Source organism: Amblyomma americanum, chromosome 3 (assembly GCF_052857255.1).
Source record: "Amblyomma americanum isolate KBUSLIRL-KWMA chromosome 3, ASM5285725v1, whole genome shotgun sequence".
Classification (NCBI taxonomy): Eukaryota; Metazoa; Arthropoda; class Arachnida; order Ixodida; family Ixodidae; genus Amblyomma; species Amblyomma americanum.
This window is the reverse complement of record NC_135499.1, coordinates 209,154,967-209,172,620: the sequence shown is the minus strand read 5'-3', so window position 1 is coordinate 209,172,620 and position 17,654 is coordinate 209,154,967. Positions and strand designations below refer to the sequence as shown.

The 17,654-nt window shown below is 45.1% G+C and overlaps 1 pseudogene across 1 annotated transcript; it reads left to right on the top strand.

Moving 5' to 3' along the window:
* Positions 1-1,638: 1,638 nt before the first annotated feature.
* On the top strand, positions 1,639-16,901 carry LOC144124370 (cytochrome P450 2M1-like; annotated as a pseudogene). Its single transcript, XR_013313153.1, has 9 exons — positions 1,639-1,853; positions 5,981-6,151; positions 7,564-7,743; positions 10,564-10,657; positions 11,485-11,640; positions 13,382-13,590; positions 15,076-15,201; positions 15,897-16,001; positions 16,722-16,901. The product of XR_013313153.1 is annotated as a cytochrome P450 2M1-like (transcript).
* The last annotated feature ends 753 nt before the right edge of the window (positions 16,902-17,654 follow it).

Genomic DNA, 17,654 nt, shown 5'->3' with positions numbered 1-17,654 from the left:
AAATGCAATTATCACCAGTATCGGATTCACTCTTTGACTGTTACCCCTCTTGGATGCGCTGCTAGTCGCTCGGCACGTGAAGCAACCACGACATCTGTCTCGCACTGTTCACTTTGACAACATCCTGTCGGTCAGCCCACGGTACCTCCGGCCATATCATATGCTCCAAAGCGACCTCACAATTCTGAGTAATGAAAAAGCGCTGTGGCTCTTACGTTCAGCTGCTGCACCCAAGGTCCCGCAGTCGAACGCCGGGCGTGGCTCTGGCATTTTGACATCAATCTAAAGGCGAAAACGTCCGTGCGGTATGTTAGGGCAGCGCTTGTTGCAAAACATCAATCAATCAATCATGTTTATTTAACATCATGACGATGTTGGGTGCGCCGACAAAAAGCCATTGGGAAGGCTTGACGAGGCCGACGCACCCCACAAGGGCATTGCAGTGGTACACAACATGGTAGCACTTCCAGGGATAAAAAAAAAAGAAAAAAGGTGGCCGAAATGGATCTGGAGCCTTCCACTAAAGCGTCTCTAATAGTGCACGTGGGGATTCGAGATTTTAAACCCTGTACACAACACACAAGGGGAAGGATGAACTTTTTCTGCATATGGCATTGACATTAGCGTTCAGAGGGGCTTGTCGATTCGAAACCTATGAAGTCTGTCTCATAGCGTGAGCTTTTTACTTTAAAAAGCTAGTAGCTCTGAAGAACTTAATAAGAAAAGCTTTACTGCTCGCCGCATACAGCATTAAGGTACGTATTATTTTAAATCTGCTTTTTTCGTTCTCTCAAAGTTAACTACTACGTGACATCTAAACCCCTGCTGCTAAGCCAAACTCTTCAATCATAAAGTTAAAGAAGACTCAGAAGAATCCCTCGAGACCCAAATTTTTCAATGGGTAGCTTTATTGGTAACGATTTTTGCATGCTAGAAGGTAGGAGTGTAAAGACGCAGAAGAGAACAATAATAATTTCGGCTGCTCGGATGTGCTGATGGCCCCTACTGCTGACCGAATTTTAGCGCTCAATCTCATTTAGATGTACGAGAGACATGCTTTCTTGTCATTCAAACATTTTATATGGCATGCCAATCACTAGAGCTTGTAAAACACGCGGATAATAAAGCTGATGAAATGAAATTTACTACTTTTGTGCTTTCTCTTAAAGCCCCGCAACCATTCATAAAATCTTTTCATTTAGCGGCTTCAGAGCTGGATATTATCGTTGTCTTACCGATTAAATTAGCTTGAATTTATAATTAGACATTTTCTAGGCAACCTTTTAGCAAAACAGTTACTTTTTCAAAGCCCCAATCAATACAGATATATTTGAAAGCCTTAGCTCACATTGGTTACGACAACCTCAGTTCGGTATTATGACAAGAGTGAAGCAAGATAACACCCGTACAGATATGCTTCTTATACTACAACGTCCATGCTATCTCTTGTTATTATAGCGGCGCTCGAAACAGAAACGTTGATAAGGTGGTGATGATGAGTACAAGCAACGTGCTGGTTTGTATCATTCTCTGTAGAAAGCAGGCTCTCTCTTACGAGCTGATGAAAGCATAGAGAGAAACACTGTATTCTATGAAAGAGTGAGTGCCAACAAACAAACAAAAACGCAGAAGAGCATTTGGATGCCATCCAGCAGATGTACAAGTGCACAAGGTCACAAATCCGCGGCGCAGAAACGTTGGGCTGTCTCCTACTATCAGTCGTGGAGATGTTTGGCGGCCCATTTCGATAGGGTTGTCTCTGCCCATACGTCCATTTCTTTTTTGCCAGCAGTCTTTATCTGTTCGATAGCGAGTTAGGCACTCACTTCCTCATCAGACAAGCCTTGGACAGGGTGAGTGGCACCAGAGGGTGTTTTTATACTGTCACGCGCTCCCTTTGTTCATTTCCAACCATCAACCCAACCTTTATCTCCTAGAATAAACTCCCCTCTTGGCAACAGCAATATTATTCCCAGTCCAGCATCTCTCTCCTTCCTCCCTCGCGTTACTGCACAGCTTGCAAAGAGACTGAATTTTAATACTGCATAAAAATAACATCCTTGGCAGTCGCCGTTTCAGCGCTCCGTAAGACTTAGCGCAGAAAAGTCAAGGTAAGAAATATCGCTGAGGCCCACTTGATTCTTCCAGATGTTTACGGCGAGCGAACACGTGGTTCATCAGCATCTACACCAGTCAGCTGCTGCCAACGTTTTGAGATAAGGACAGTTGGAAAACTTGCCCCCGGGAATCGGCCCCACTTCCGTTGCCGCTTTCATCTCAAAGAGACGCGAGCGCCATCTCTAGGGTTTTGACAGTACCAAGTTAGCTTTCTTGGTTTTCTCTTCGCCGCCGCTACGCCCATTGGCTGCGCTTGATCACGTGGAGAGTTTGCTGCATCTGGTCCAAGGTCTGGTCTACGGAGGCTCGTGCTTCGCATCGTCTGCGTCGGGCGCGGCTGCTTCGGCTGCTTCAAGCCGCGCTCGTCGCGTGCGCTCTACGCCTGCGGTACGAAAGGCCAGGATGCTTGGGGTTGAGCTTTTGTCTCTAGATATCGGCCGAAACTTAAAGCCCTTCTTTCCGCGGTTCCACACGGCAAAATCAGAGAAACACGACGTGCCGCTTACCCCGTCCTAGTTTGGGTTTCTCGCGTGTGTAATGTGCGGTTGTGCAAAGTAGACTGTAAACTTTCCGCTATTGATTAGTTCACTAAAATATGAGTGTCTGTAAATAAAAACTGGCAAAAGCTTACAAAGGCACCAAATGCTTTTTCTTTCTTTTTTCTATCGGCATACGCTCTTCTAATTTTTTCTTCAGCCACTTTCTGTTTTAATACGTCGAGATGAAAATATAATCGTCCTGGTGGTTTAGGCATTTTCTATAAATAAATTTATCTATACTGGGAGCACGGTAGCTTTAATTCTTGAATCCGTATCTAATACGCATGTAATAAGCTGTTTGCCAATGCGTCTTCAACGTGTCCGGTTAAGGTTATGGCTATAAATGCTACTAAGCCGTCTTGTTTCATTAATACAAAAAAGATGAAGGCGCAAGTTACGTTTGTATTCATTATAAATTCGTTTCTGTACGCACGCGAGTCAGTCTGTTGACGCTCCTCAAGCTTGAAGTAGCAGACGACGCACCCATCCCAAAGCGACCGCAGCGCCACTACCTAGGCGGCAACCGTTTTGGGTCCGCTCTGCTCCGTGGCGGGCCGCCACAGTTTTCCAACTGGCCTTATCTAAAAACGTTGACTGCTGCAGAAGTCGTTAAGCTAAATTTTACCTATCATACGAATGATGCTAGAGCTGATGTGCAATCCCGCAGCCTGCACATCTTCTCATTTAGATTGAAAAATGAGTAATGGAGGAAAAATTACACTCGCTTATATTAAATGGTTCACCAGTCGCTACAATTATGTACGTAATTGTGTGTACTTTATGACGACGTAGAGTTTTGCAGTAATTCATCTGATCATTGGGCTCACCGCAACACCAATGAATACAACACAATGACATTTGCTAGATTACGATATGTACAGTCATTATTTAATTTTATGGCTTTAAAGCATTCTGCAGTCCAAGACATAGTATTAATTTAGACCGCCCAGAGATTTTAGGTGCGCGTAAATCTCGGCACAGCGATAGTTCGATCCTCGAGTGCACTGAAACGCGGCACTGTGGACGATACGAGACATCGTGCTCAGTAGCAGAAACTTGGCAACGACGGCCATTGCGGGTGAATAAGAGCATCCCAGGAACATAGTCTGCAACTAGGACTAGATGTCATCAGATATTTCTAAAGCACAGTGTGCATGTCCGCCTCGCCGCGAAAGCAGCTGAAATGTAACCGCCGAACCTTCTTTCACTCCCTCCTTTATCCCTTCCCTTACGGCGCGGTTCAGGTGTCCAACGATATATGAGACAGATACTGCGCCATTTCCTTTCCCCCAAAACCAATTATTATTATTATTATTATTATTATTATTATTATTATTATTATTATTATTATTATTATTATTATTATTATTAACCATCACGGTGGCGTCCTCTAATTGGGCACTCGACAAATCTGTACAGTTTTCGTTAAAATTGTATTGCTGAGTTTGTTTTTGTTTATTTCATTTGGCTGCGACGTGACTCGGGAGGAATCCAAAATGACGTGAAGAAGTAAACGACCAGTAACAGCGATGACGACGTGGCTAGTCACCCTTTCATCGCCGCACGTAGTGCGTGAGCAGGCATGGCAAGAAAAGATCCGTGAGGTATTTCAGGCGGCTATTTGCTCACGGTATTGCGAGGCCAGATTTCAAGAGACTACTATCGTGGCCAAGTCAAGTGACGCACTCAAGTCCAACTTTCTCCGGCAAAAATTTAGAAAATTGGAAAATTGTAAGGCACGGTTATGGAAATATTAAAGGTAATGGTCCATTATTCTGATATGTAGCAAAATCATTCTTTTAAAGTGTTTCCAGCGATCGCATCCAAAACTGCCATAGAAAACCAATGGGTAACGCTTTTTCTGTTAGCAAAATATTGATTGTTATAGTGAAACCTTACATCATATGAAAAATGCGTTCATAAATGGTTTTTCGCTTAAAAATTCTTTTTGTCCAGAATTACTGGGTATGTTTGCCCAAAGTACGCCGGCGGCCTATGTTCCCATGCCGCGTTACTGCAGCAATGTTGTCAACACCAACGCCTATTGCTCTAATGCCGTGTTCCTGCCACAATGCTGTCCACGCTAACGCATGCAGCGCCCATCGCACTGTCACTGCTGTCACAGTTTTGAGTTTTATGTGTGTCCAGTAACCGCGATGCGAGCGCCAGCCAGTGTTGTGTGTGTGTGTGTGTGTGCGTGTGCATAGACATCACCCGTGAAACTCATTGTATTATGCCATCATCAGCCTTCATTCACACTTTCCTTTTCCTCCTCTTCCCTTTCCCCTGTGTGGAGTAGCAGGCCAGGGCCCTGTTACCACCGGCCGACCTCTCCGCCTTTCTTTCATTAAAATTCCCTTTCTTCTTCTTCTTTCGTAGCTCCAAGCGCGAATATTGGTTTGATAGTAGTATCAGTTGATTAAGAAGACGATGTACAATGCACAGTGCGAGAGTGCGTTGCAGTTTAACGCAAGGTGTGATCTGTTCCCGCCGCCTCGGGTTCGAATCCCATTAGCGACAATATTTATTTACTTATTTATTTATGGTTTTCCCAAGGTCACTATCTTCGTCAAGCTTAATTTCACACAAATTGGTGAGCCTGGTTTGACTTCGAGAAGAAGTACTTTCGCACGAAAAAAATACTGAACAGTTTTATTCTGAAAAACTCACACAGGTTGCTGTCGGCGATGCGCTGTCCGCATCGACAAAAGGCAACATATCAATGCTATCTAGGTTTATGTATTTGGTCACCACCACTCTCCTGTCAGTGTGCTGAATTGTGTATGTGTCTTTTCCCTGAAGTGAAGAACAAACCTCTAGGTATAGTAGCGCGGGCCTAAACATGTTGTTTGTCCCTTGTTCCTCGAGTCCGTGTAAAATGTTCGTGATATGCAGCTCATGCATATATCCTTTGATGGCACGTGCCAGTTCTGTGGGGAGGTGTCTGACACCTTCCACATGGTTTGGGCGTGTCAATCTAACCCACCTATCCCCCCCAACCCCAACCCCACCAGAGAGGACTGGGAGGCGGCCCTGCTCGGCTGTCAAGACCTGAAGAGCCAAAAGGCCTTGGTTCAACGGACGCGGGCGGCGTTGCTTGCCAATGGGGCCCCGGAATAGGGGCTCCACCTAGTACTGTGAGGGGAAAGGGCCAATAGGGTCCTACCCCAATCACCTTTCTGTAAAAATTTAATTGCTTATAAATGTTTTTCACCACCACCACCCAGTCTGTGTGTCACTTCTGCGTTTGTTCCGCCAGCCAATTACTATTTTTCTCTTACAACTCCCCTAAATGGACGCTCAGCGCTTCCTTTATTTCTTAGGCGCAGCCATGAGCATTCTACTCGAGAAGCTCATCTCCTTTCTTGGGGACTGGCGATGGATCACCACAGCGCTGGTGTTCGCCGTGACGTACTTCGTGGGCCGCTTCTACCACAAGGTGTCCAAATACCCCAAGGGACCCTTCCCGCTACCACTGGTCGGAAACCCGCTGAGTAAGTGTACTGGCGGTACACGCACTTCCACTAACGCTTCTTACACGCAACAGCGCTCTGAGCGTCCCGCTGCAGGTTGCGTCGTTTCGCTTCTGTAATCTCTTCCTTAGTATTTCTATTTAGAAATCTTGCTTTTTTTTTTCGTCTTTCTCTTTCCAACACAACCGCTTCAGCTCGCCGGCCATTCTAACGTACTCGTTCGATGACCCGTGCGAACCACCTTATCGATGATACCTCAGCAGCAATTCTGCCTCACGGTTTGTTTACCGTAGTTTGATTTTCCTACACGTGAGACCAGGTCATGATGGACAAGCAGGACATGGCGCCATTCATAAGCGCAACTAGACCAGCTGCGCGAGTAAATTCATAGTTTGGCGCGGCGGCGGCGCCCGTGTGCTGTGCGATGTCAGTGCACGTTAAAGATCCCCAGGTGATCGAAATTATTCCAGAGCTCTCCACTACGGCACCTCTTTCTTTCTTTGTTCTTTCACTCTCTCCTTTATTCCTTCTCTTACGGCGCGGTACAGGTGTCTAATGATTTGTGAGACAGATACTGCGCCATTTCCTTTCCCCAAAAAACCAATTTCATTTCAGTTTTAGTTTCCCTTTGCCTTAAGCATGATGTGCGATGCACTTACGAAAAGAAGTATGAGGAAGCTGTCCATGCTGATTATTTCTTAAGCTTTTAATAAAAAACGTTATCGTTTTACTCTATATTCTTGCCTTTATATTTTTTGATACTGAAGCCTGGATTGCATTCGATATTATGATATTATATTATAATATTATAATATTATAATTATTATATAGTATAATATAATAACATAATAATATAGATAATATATTTGTAAATTACATATTCTACATTTCCTTTTCCAAAGCTCCTTTTGAAATGGACGTATATGGCGAGTTGTAGTATTTCTCAGTATGATATGCGTTAGTTAAACGGAAATAAGTTCTCAGGGTTAGTTTAACCGAAGTTAAGTTCATCAAATTTTATGCTGTATTTGCATTGACGCCAAACATTTCGTTTTGAAAATACGAAGCTTGGAGGTCATGCAGACTATATACATTGTTTGGAGAGGGGCGGCTTGCGAAAATTCCTTCTCTTAATGAAGGTAGTGTCATATTTCCGGAATTTATGATAATACAGCATCAATCAACATTTTCAGGGTATATTAGGACGAAGAGCCGAATATCAACAAGGAACCCTCGGAACTCGTATTAAAAATGGTAAAGACCACCTGTCTACTCCTAACTCTAAAATTCCGCTGGCTGCTTGTTTTTTTGTCGTTCTTGGCATATTCTAAGCCTTGCGGAGCACAATAACGTGTACACTAAGCAATGCTACATCTTTTCTTTTGCACTTGTTGTACACATAGGCGAATGACTTTCCTTGTTACTCACCGTAGCGCTTCGCAATGTCAAAGATCTGCACTGTGAAGTTATCGAGTGGTCCAAGACGTACGGCGACGTCTTCACACTCTGGATGTCCCATAGGCCGATGGTCTTCATCAACAGTCACAAGGTCATTCGAGAGGCGTTGCTCGATCGGAGGCACGACTTCGCCGGACGCCTTCCGACCAAGTTCGGTGAGTGCGAGTAAGATAGTTCGTGCACACATACATCCGTCATGCTGTCCAACGAGGAACAAGACGTACAGAGGTTGCTCGTACGACGGGCCACGATGGCATCAACCAGCTGCGGCATCCTGGAGGTCCAAAGGTAGGCCATAGCGCCTAGCGGCCTATAAGAGCCAATAACACCTCTGAAAATGCTGAAATATGAGTTTTCCAAGTTGACTTTGCCAGGTGCCAACCTGTCCACCAGACTGTGAGCAAACTGCACACCATGTCAGGGTGGCAGTTAAATTAATTATTGGCTGCGACAGGTTGCTCCGCAAGAGCAATCTCGGCCTGACAAGCCCCACCGGTAGCTGCGTTTAAAATAGCCACCTGCCGGAGCAGTGGCACATCACTTAACCGCTGCACCACTGCGTCAGGAGTGGTATGACAACCCCCTGGTATCTATGGATTTGAAGTATACAATGACCAATTCCGCATATATGGGCATATTGGCAGAACCTAGTCGACAGAGAGGGAGCACTTGCGCGAGTGGTACCTCTAATGTTTTTGCATTGTACCCTTATGCGTAGGTTAAGCGTTATGTGGCGGTGATAAGTAAGTGTCCGCGCCTGTGAAGTGATGCACGAAGAGGACCCCAGGCCGCTGAAGGGACGAATAAGCGCATTCGCGTCACCCCCTTATGGCGGAGCTTACGTTTCCTTTCCAACTTTTTATGTTCTGTATTCAACTTTCAGCCCTATTCCGTTCCTTTGCCATTATAAGCTGCCCTCTTCTTATGTTCCCAGATATATTAATTTTATTTGAGTTGCGATTTGTACAATTACTCATTAGCATTAACCCAAACCCCGCTGTACGGCTACAGAGGAAATCTGTATAGCTTGCATAAGAATTTCGTGGTTGAAGGAAAATTTGTCCTGGTCCTGGGTTCGAGCCCGGGACTACCACCTAACAGGGAACGCGCTCTACCAACTGAACTAACCGGGGCGGCTAGCATATGGTATGATGATAGTGAATTGATAAACAACTCTAATTGAAAACAGTGTTGGTCCAAAGGTTAAGGAATCCCCCAATGTGGAGGAGATTTAAATATTAGATTAAATACTTATTTTTGTCTTTAATTTTTAATTAGTGCAAACTGCGGACCAAATACGATGCAAGCAGGAGAGGCAGATTACTAGCCATATAGTACAAAAACTGCTACCGTGAACAAATAGCACTGCTGTGGACAAGGCAGTTACCAAATATTGACTACATGTACTCATTAACAACCACCAAATCCACAATTGTACCACATGCTAGCCGTGCTGGTTAGCCCAGTTGGCAGAACGACTGCCACGGTGAGGTGGTGGTGCTGGGTTCGAACCCCAGACAAGGATGAATTTTTGTTCAACTACGAGGTTTTTGTGGAAGGTGAGTCACCATCATCAGCTTGTCTACGCCCCCTGGAGGACAAAGACCTCTCCCTTACCTCTTCGATTAACCCTGTCCTGTGCCAGCTGCGGCTACCTTCATCCCGGCCAACTTCTTAATCTTATCCCCGCACCTAACTTTCTGCCGCCCCCTGCTACGCTTGCCTTCTCTTGGCATCCATTCCTTTAACCTTAACGACCGTCGGTTATCTAGCCTTCGCATTACATGCTCGGCCTGAGCCCATTTCTTTTTCTTGATTTCGGCTACGATTTCAACAACCCACGTTTGTTCCCTCACCCACTCTACCCTCTTCCTGTCCTTAACGTCACACCTATCATTTTTCTTTACATAGCACGTTGCGTTATCCCTAACTTAATCTCAATGCTTTTCGTTAGCCTCCCCGTTTCTGCCCCATTGCTAAGTACCGGTAAGATACAGCTGTCTTATACTTTTCTCTTGTAAGATATTGGTAAACTGCCATTCACGATCTCAGAGAACCGGCAAAATGGGCTCCACCCCAATCTTATCCTTCCGGTTATTTCCCTCTCGTGATCCGGATCTGCGGTTACTACCTGGGAAAGTGCACAACCTTCTTTTTTGTCACTTAAGGCAACGCTTGGGTGGTAACTGCTCCCTTTTACATATTACCCCACTTTGAAGGATTTCCCTTAACATTTGACCTGTTTGTGGAATTTCTCCATTTGCGTTTGTGCCTTCAGTGCTCTTTTCTTCTCTTGCTCGTCTCTATTGTTCTTGTCTTAATTACGCTCTCACTATCCTAGAATCTAAAAAAGAATGCCTCCTTGATGTCTGGTTGTATACCTTTACGCTTCATCAATGTGGGGTCTGTAAGCCCGTGAACACCTCAGCGTCATCTGGGCCCCGAACAGCTACCTTCACTTTTACAATTTTTTTCTTCTCAGGCGTCTTTGTTAGAAGTTAAGGGCGCTGCTCCCTCCAAAAATTGAAGTCAGCTGAATGGCATCCATGTAAATTTCGGCCATGCGCTACACTGTTCAGTAAGGCTGAAATTGGTTGTTCAGCATACAGGCGGCGCCGCCGCCTGCTGATCTCCAAAGATTAGCGAGGCTTATAGTTATCTGCCAAAACATTCTCCCAGAGACCGAAAACCTCTCCTATATCCATTCCCTGCAGGCTTAAGATTTCATGAATATGGAATGTTTCAAGCGCCACGCGAACAGATCTCAAATAAAACATGACGCAGAAAAGCGCTGTCTGTCATCTGCTTCGCTCTTAGAGTCGACCAATATGGGCATCTCATATTCGCTAACATCACGTTATGCTGCATGGCTGGCTAGGAATTTCACTTGTAGATATAAAATATCCTTACCGAGTTGACGTGACCTCTGTGCTTCTCAAGACATTTCAAGCAATGGTTCCTTTCTTACTTTGCAGGTGCCTTGCTAAATCAAGGATACCATGACATTTTCTTTGAAGATTACAACCCATGCTGGAAAGCACTTCGAAAGGTTCTTCTCCTGGCTGTGAGGCGAGTAATGCCTTAAAGCTACGTGTTGGTCACGATAAAACTCGCCGAATTTTCCTTTTCCGCCCAGGGTGAGTAACAACGCTGCACAGGACACGCTTTCAGGTCCACCTTGATCACGTGACTTCGTAAGGGGCCACTCGAATACGCCTCTCCCGGGCAATTTAGGCGCTCGTGCCACAGGGGCAGTGGCATCAGGTTTATGCTGGTTGGTGTCTGCGATACCAGGGATCTTTCATCATTTTAATGTAATGAAGTGTACGTTAACTCGCCGTGTGAAGACAGATGGTCATAACTATTGTAATGGGATCGTTTTCTTTATTTCTTTTCCGTCATGTATATGCTCCAAAAGGTTGTGTTTCGTTAGCTTGTGGAAAGAGTTTATTGTGTTAAAAAATACAAAACCTTAAGTGGTTCTTTCCGGCATAAACAGGTCGCCAACCCAAACCAAACATACAACACATTTTTCGTTTTGTAGCGATAGCTACATTACGATAGCATTTCGAGCCTTCAGCGTGGCGGCGTCGCCACCCTGTGGCTGCGCCGCCACGCTGTCACAGGTTGGTCACGCGGTGCGGAGCAGCTGCCGGCGGCGCGGCGCCGTGGCTGATCACTTGGTTGGACACGTGACCAACCACGTGACCAAGTTCCACTCGTCCAGCTGTAGCTATCGCGTCACTCCGGGTTTAACCAGAGCTAAACCACCGCCAATTTTTTTTTATGGCGACTGGAGCAGAACCGCTATCCTGAAGGTTGCTGTGGAATGCACTTTCTGCATCACTCACCATGTATAAAGGTGAATACATTAAACTTATTGCTCATGATTGCAGGAAATACGCCGTGAGCGAGGCCCTCGAAAAACTCTGCGCAGAGGTTGTTGACAACTACGTGGACTCTCTGAAACACGGGCCGCAGCTCGTCGATTCCAGGAAGCCGTTTAGCAAGATTCTCTACACGTTGATAGGAGACTCTGTGTACGGCACAAAGTAAGTGTACGAGCCATTCTTTCTCCTAACATGGCACAAGATTGTCGTGTTAACCTGTGCTAACCAACGCATGCTAAAATAATCACGCTGCATGAAAGGTATGCATGAGCAAATGATGATTTGTTTTTAAAGGGCGCTTATAAGCCTGATAATTTTTCCATGCTTACAGAAGCTGTTTGTATCATTGGATTAAGGAGGACTACATGCAAAAAGAAAGGAATACCTACGAAACTCCTATTTCCTCATTCAAGAGACCTGCTAATCGTCTTAGTAGTTAAACTTGAGCGCATACATATGAAACAAAATTTTATATCACGAAAATCAAAGCAGTGCCGAAAAAACTGGACAGAGAACAGCAGTTTCTCAAATAGCCATTGGATGTAGCACGGGAGTACGTCTATTGAGACCGTGCAGTGACCGCAGATGCGGAATAGGGGAAGAAAGCCATCATGAGAATAACAAACCTTTAACTTGTGCTAACATCGCGCCCAGGTGCTGTGCGATGGCAGCACATGTTCAAAAACCCCAAGTTATCAGAGCTAATCCGCAGCCATTTCACTGCGGAGGCCGTCATAGCCCTGTGTCGCTGTGGGACGTTAAACTCCACATGCCACAACGCTTTCAGGGCACGTGGCTAGCAATTCTAGGCAGCAGCTTTTCACACCAGTCACGTCATGCGCTGTGACACTTTTTGCCATCGCCGTTCGAGCTGTTGCCGGGGCAGATGGATAACCGTTTCACAGAAGCAGCAGCAGCAGTCATGCGCTCAGAATGAAGCCTTCCACTGCTTTGATATCATAAGAGAACGCGGGCGTTGGCTTCACCCATCAAGTGTGTGCACGTAACGATTGATGACGAGTGTTAGGGAGTTAGCAAAGGAGCAGCACCATTCCTGAGAGAGCAACGATTGAGGTAGGCTAAAAGGAAACTAGCTGTAACCATGGGCTATTTTGACGTACAAAAATCGTTGACAAGACCAAAGTAATATGCGGTTTAATACGTTTTTGAGCATGGGCACGTTAAATTTGTCTCATTTTCTGGTTGGTCGTTAGTGACCTGAATGTTGGATATCCTCACTAGCGTCCTTAATGGCGTCCTTCAAATCAAAAATAGCGCTTTACGTGAGAATGTCTGCGATGCTTGTGCAAAGAAAAAACAGCTGTCTATACCGTGGCCCTACTCGGGTCAGCTTAGCCATGGTTTTTTTTGTGTGGGGCTGTGTAGTTGCATTTAGTGTTTTTGCATTAATTGGCTTCATGTTTATTGCGATTCAGAGGAGAGCAGGCCTTGTCAGTTGTTAGAAACGCTATCTGCTTCCCTCCTTTCATTTCATCACACAGCTAATTTGATAGATAAAGTAAATTTTGAAGGAAATGCATCTATTGAAATCTTTCAGATGATTTTTTTTCCAAAGGCATCTAACAACATTAGTAGAGGTAATAAGTGATTACAAGGTAATTTTCCTGCAAAGTTTTATGTCGCCAACACAGAAAAGTTAAGAACCGTTTCCGCATAAAAAAAATTAAATTAAATTCCAATAGGGATAGGTTTCGTGACTGCTTGAATTTTGGATCGTTTCTAGAAAAAAAAAAGCTAAAAGAGGAGCTAACGCCTCGAAAGCAAACGCCGGCCACACACGGATTTGTGGCATTGGCCCGCAACCGTCGTATCCTGATCGCGATGCCATCTATGTCGCTGCTTCCGCAGAATCCGAGGCTCTACTACAGAGTTCTTTTCACAGGCTGGAAGGCGACAGCAGTGCGATCCGTCGCTTCGAAGAGATCGACCACGAGTTTCAAGCGATTTCCCCCAACGGCTTGCCAAGTGACATCGCACCCTGGCTGTCAATGCTGTACCACCGGAAAGAAAAGCGAATCGAATCCATCTTCCGGGAGGACACACAAATCCTTCATCGGTTGTTCACCAAGGCAGAGACTACTTATGTTCCAGGTGCGCACCCACTTATCCACACTCCGGTCCCTTTAGGCGTACAGTGTTTTCTCAGAGGCACGGCGCCCTTTCCGAAGTCCAGATGGTCTTCGCGATCTGAACTTAAGGTATTAACCATCAGAGGATCACAACAAAGAAAAGGCAAGGGAACATAGGACGGGCTTTGTCAGCGGAGTTTTTTACCAGCAAAAACCATCGATTCGTCTCGAATAATTCCCATACAAAAATGTCCTATGGCCGGCTATAGAATTTTGGCCCAAATAGCTATAGACCTTTGCTATTTCTGTCTATAGCTGTCTATACAGGCTGATATATTTTTCTATAGAGAGCTTAAGACAGTTGTATGGTTCCAAAGCTATAGATTTAGGAGCATATATTTTTCAATAGCTGGCAATAAGTACCTCTGTGGGTGCTTATAGAGGTTCATAAAAGGCCATAGACGGACATAGCTTTTTCCGCAGACGCTCGTAGGACTTTTTTGTATGGGATTAATCCTTGCTGGCCCTTGACCTTAGCCTATGCGTGGGGAGTAAGGCTACTTCTAAAGTACGTGCCCAATCAGAACTGCCCCATCTGACATCCGAGGCCTCATTTTATAATTTATACGGCTCACCATTTTTCTCTTTGCAATTGTGGATTGATCCCAGCCTTTTTTATCAATGCTGGTGGCTGACACCGTTCACTAGCTATCAGCTTTGCGGTCGCAGAGCCACCCATTCGGAATTAGGTAAAAGTAGTGAATCGGTAGCAGAACTTACAATAAAAGCGATTCTGTCGCGAGGCTGGTTTTACAGACACTCCGTAGTCGTCAGCATATCTCAGGCAAAAAAAAAAAAACAGTTCTTGCTCGCGGAGTTCCCCAGGCTTCGACGACGCTCAGATTTTGTTATTTATTTATTTATTTTATTTCTTAACACTCCTATGCCAAACAGAGGTTATAGCAGAATGGGCACAAGAACCTCAGTATAGAAAACAGGTAAAACTTTAAACCAAGATAACAGCAGAAGTCGAAGCCGCACAGCTAGGAACTCCCAAGAAAATACGGTCATTTCAAAAGGACGCCAAAAGAACGCAACTATAAAATAGTAGCTTAGGTAATGCAATAACACACACTACTCAATATGGTGTGTGAACAACGTTCATGACGGCTGTTAGACTCATTGATGGGAAGCTTTTTCCAACCAAGGATAGCTCTGGAAAAAACAAAGTACTTAAAGCAGTTACCTAGCACACGGAAATGAGCTAAAGCTGGTTTATGTATTTATCTCTTTGCACATCTGAACGAGAATGAAATAAAATGAGCAAAATAGATGCTGTAGACTCGTATTCTCGAGGGCTATGCACAACTGTTGCGATTAGTTCACGCTTCGGCTGCACCAGCGACACTGCGCGGTTTAAGACTGTAAGAAACTACCGCGGTTTCAGGCTACAGGTTTTTTTTCCGGTCGCGATATTAACATATCGCACACTCTTTTTTTCTCGCAGGCAAGACGGATAACTTCACGCATGCCATCATTGCCGCACGGGACGAAGCCATCCGGGAGGAAAAAGAAGACGCCCAGTACCTGACCAAAGGGAACATGGTTCAACTTGTCAGAAACATCTTTGCCGGTACGGACAAACTTTGTCGGGCGTTCCTGTCCTTTTATAACTTATCTTCAAGTCGGTTGTCCTTATCTCTATCTCTCTTATCTCTCTATCTCTATCGCGCTCGTGCGCGTGAGTAATATTGAAGTAATTGAGATACAATCAAACTGAAGAGTAATTGAGAAGTAATCTTGCCACTTTCAATTTTATGGGCGCTTTCTGGAAGGGTCGGTTAGAAGGGGGGGGGGGGGGGGGGGCAACTTTAGCAAGCTTAATGCATGTCAAAGATTTACCAACACATGTAAGCATGGCACATTTTCCCGTGCATACTCGGGGTGGATGCACGCGCATCTAAAAACATATTTTAATGTCTAGTAGGCTCAATAGACAACTCTTCAGACGGAATTTGTGCGGCAAAAACACTCTGGACGAAGAGCGCATCTCAAATAGAGGGAATGCAGACACACGGCAGCGCGGAGGCGCTGCACACGCAAACCACACGCATATGCGTGATGTTTGTGTTGTGTCTGCGCGGTGCGGTATGTAGCACGCGTTTATATTTGGGGCGTCACTTCCTATTTCACTGTTGCAATGCTAAGAGACATCTCAATGTTTCATTAAAGAAATCCTTAATGCCACTCTTCTTTGCATTGTGAAAGCTTGCATGCATGCAGTCTTCTCTGCTAATCGCTTTTCATGCCCTCATCACTGCCTTACAGGCGCTACAGACACTTCCGCTGCGGAACTACGCTGACTGTTTCTAAGGATGGCCAAGGAACCGAGAATTCGAGAGAAAATCCAAAAGGAAATTGACGACAACATCGGCAAGCACATCCTTTCGTTAAAATTCTTCTCATGAACAATGTTTACAAGAAAACGGCTTAACGAAGTTTCAAGATGGCATATCACCCAGTGTGGAGCATGAAAAAAAAAAAAGATAGGGAAATAAAAGCAGTCGAAAACATCGCGACAGCTTGCCTGCAATAATTTCAGTTGCAGGTTACAATCCTCAAAGTTCTGAATCACGTATCCATGCATAAAGACCCTCCCAGTATATGCAAACATGCCCAAAACCACTGAGGGCGCATTATAGACAGGCGTCTGCTCCCGAATCCAGTAGATAACTTTTTCATTGGGAGTTTTAATTTCGTTCCTTCCACAGTATTGAAACCGGCACCACTTTATTTTACTTATCACAGTGGAAGCTCTCACAGAGTCGCCGCGAGCAAAAAATATGTTCTTAACTAGAAAGAACTTCGCGCAAAGACCAGAAAAGTAAAAGGAAAAGGCTGTTATAAGCCCAGATTCTACCTGCATACACGCACACACGCACACAAACACACACACGTATGCATGCATGCATAAATATTGGCATCTGTAAAAAACAAAGTTTTGCACCTTTTCGCAAGTTTTTAAAGAGCACAATAGATGTGTTCTTACAGGATGTGCAGAAAAGGTATAGCAGTTAACAAGCATCCTAACGTTCTGTATTTAGAGGTTGCTACGTTTTTCCTAGAGTAAATTCGCTCTGTGGTCACTTCCAGGAAGCACTCCTCCCACCTACAAAGACAGGAGTCAAGTTTCCGTACACCGTGGCCTGTCTGCTGGAGACGCTTCGCTGCCACCCTTTCCTGCCTCTCAGCTTCCCCCACAAGACGACGAAGAACACCAGAGTTGGTGAGCACGCCCTCACCTTCGTAACGTGGAAAGCTAGAGAAAGCTAGCAGCCAGGAGAACGAAACAATATACCTTTGTTGTGCCTAAGGTAAAGAGCCTTCTGTGATCTAATCTGAGAACACCGCCGCCAGAAAGACGAAAACGCAGATGTTGCCAAGTGTCAAACTGCCATATGGCTAAAAGCACGCGAAAATAAAGATATGACTGGAGGCGAGTGGTTCGAACATCTGATAATCTCTTTTTCTTCGCACGAGAATTCCCCACAACTTAACAAGGTGATGGTTCGGGCTAGTGGGCATGCGTTATGATCCATAGCGCAGCAACAAAACAGGGGACAAACACTAGCGCTAACTTCCACTACAGCTTTATTTGGTGCACACAGAATTTATACGAGAAGTAACGAATGATACCAGTCAGATTTGACAAGATACTTTGTGAACAAGGCTTAAAAATCACATGCAATACATTTCACCGGTTGGCATACTGCTCCGAGTCCAAAAATTCCATATCTTTCTTTGTCAGCGACAATGACGGACCGCTGACGCAGCTTTCAGGTCCAGCTCTTTCGATTGCGGCAGCCTCGATAATTTCCCTTGTCAATCTATCGGCATTTCTGCCTATCACCTCGCATTCTTTAAAACCAGGCTTGCATTTATGAACACGACAGTGCCGTGCCAAATTGCTGGAACCGCCATCCCTAACTTCCCTATGGTGCTCGCTTAACCGCTCATTAAGACATCTGCCTGACTGCCCAATGTACTCCTTGCCGCATGATAGGCAGAAATGCGGATAGATTAACA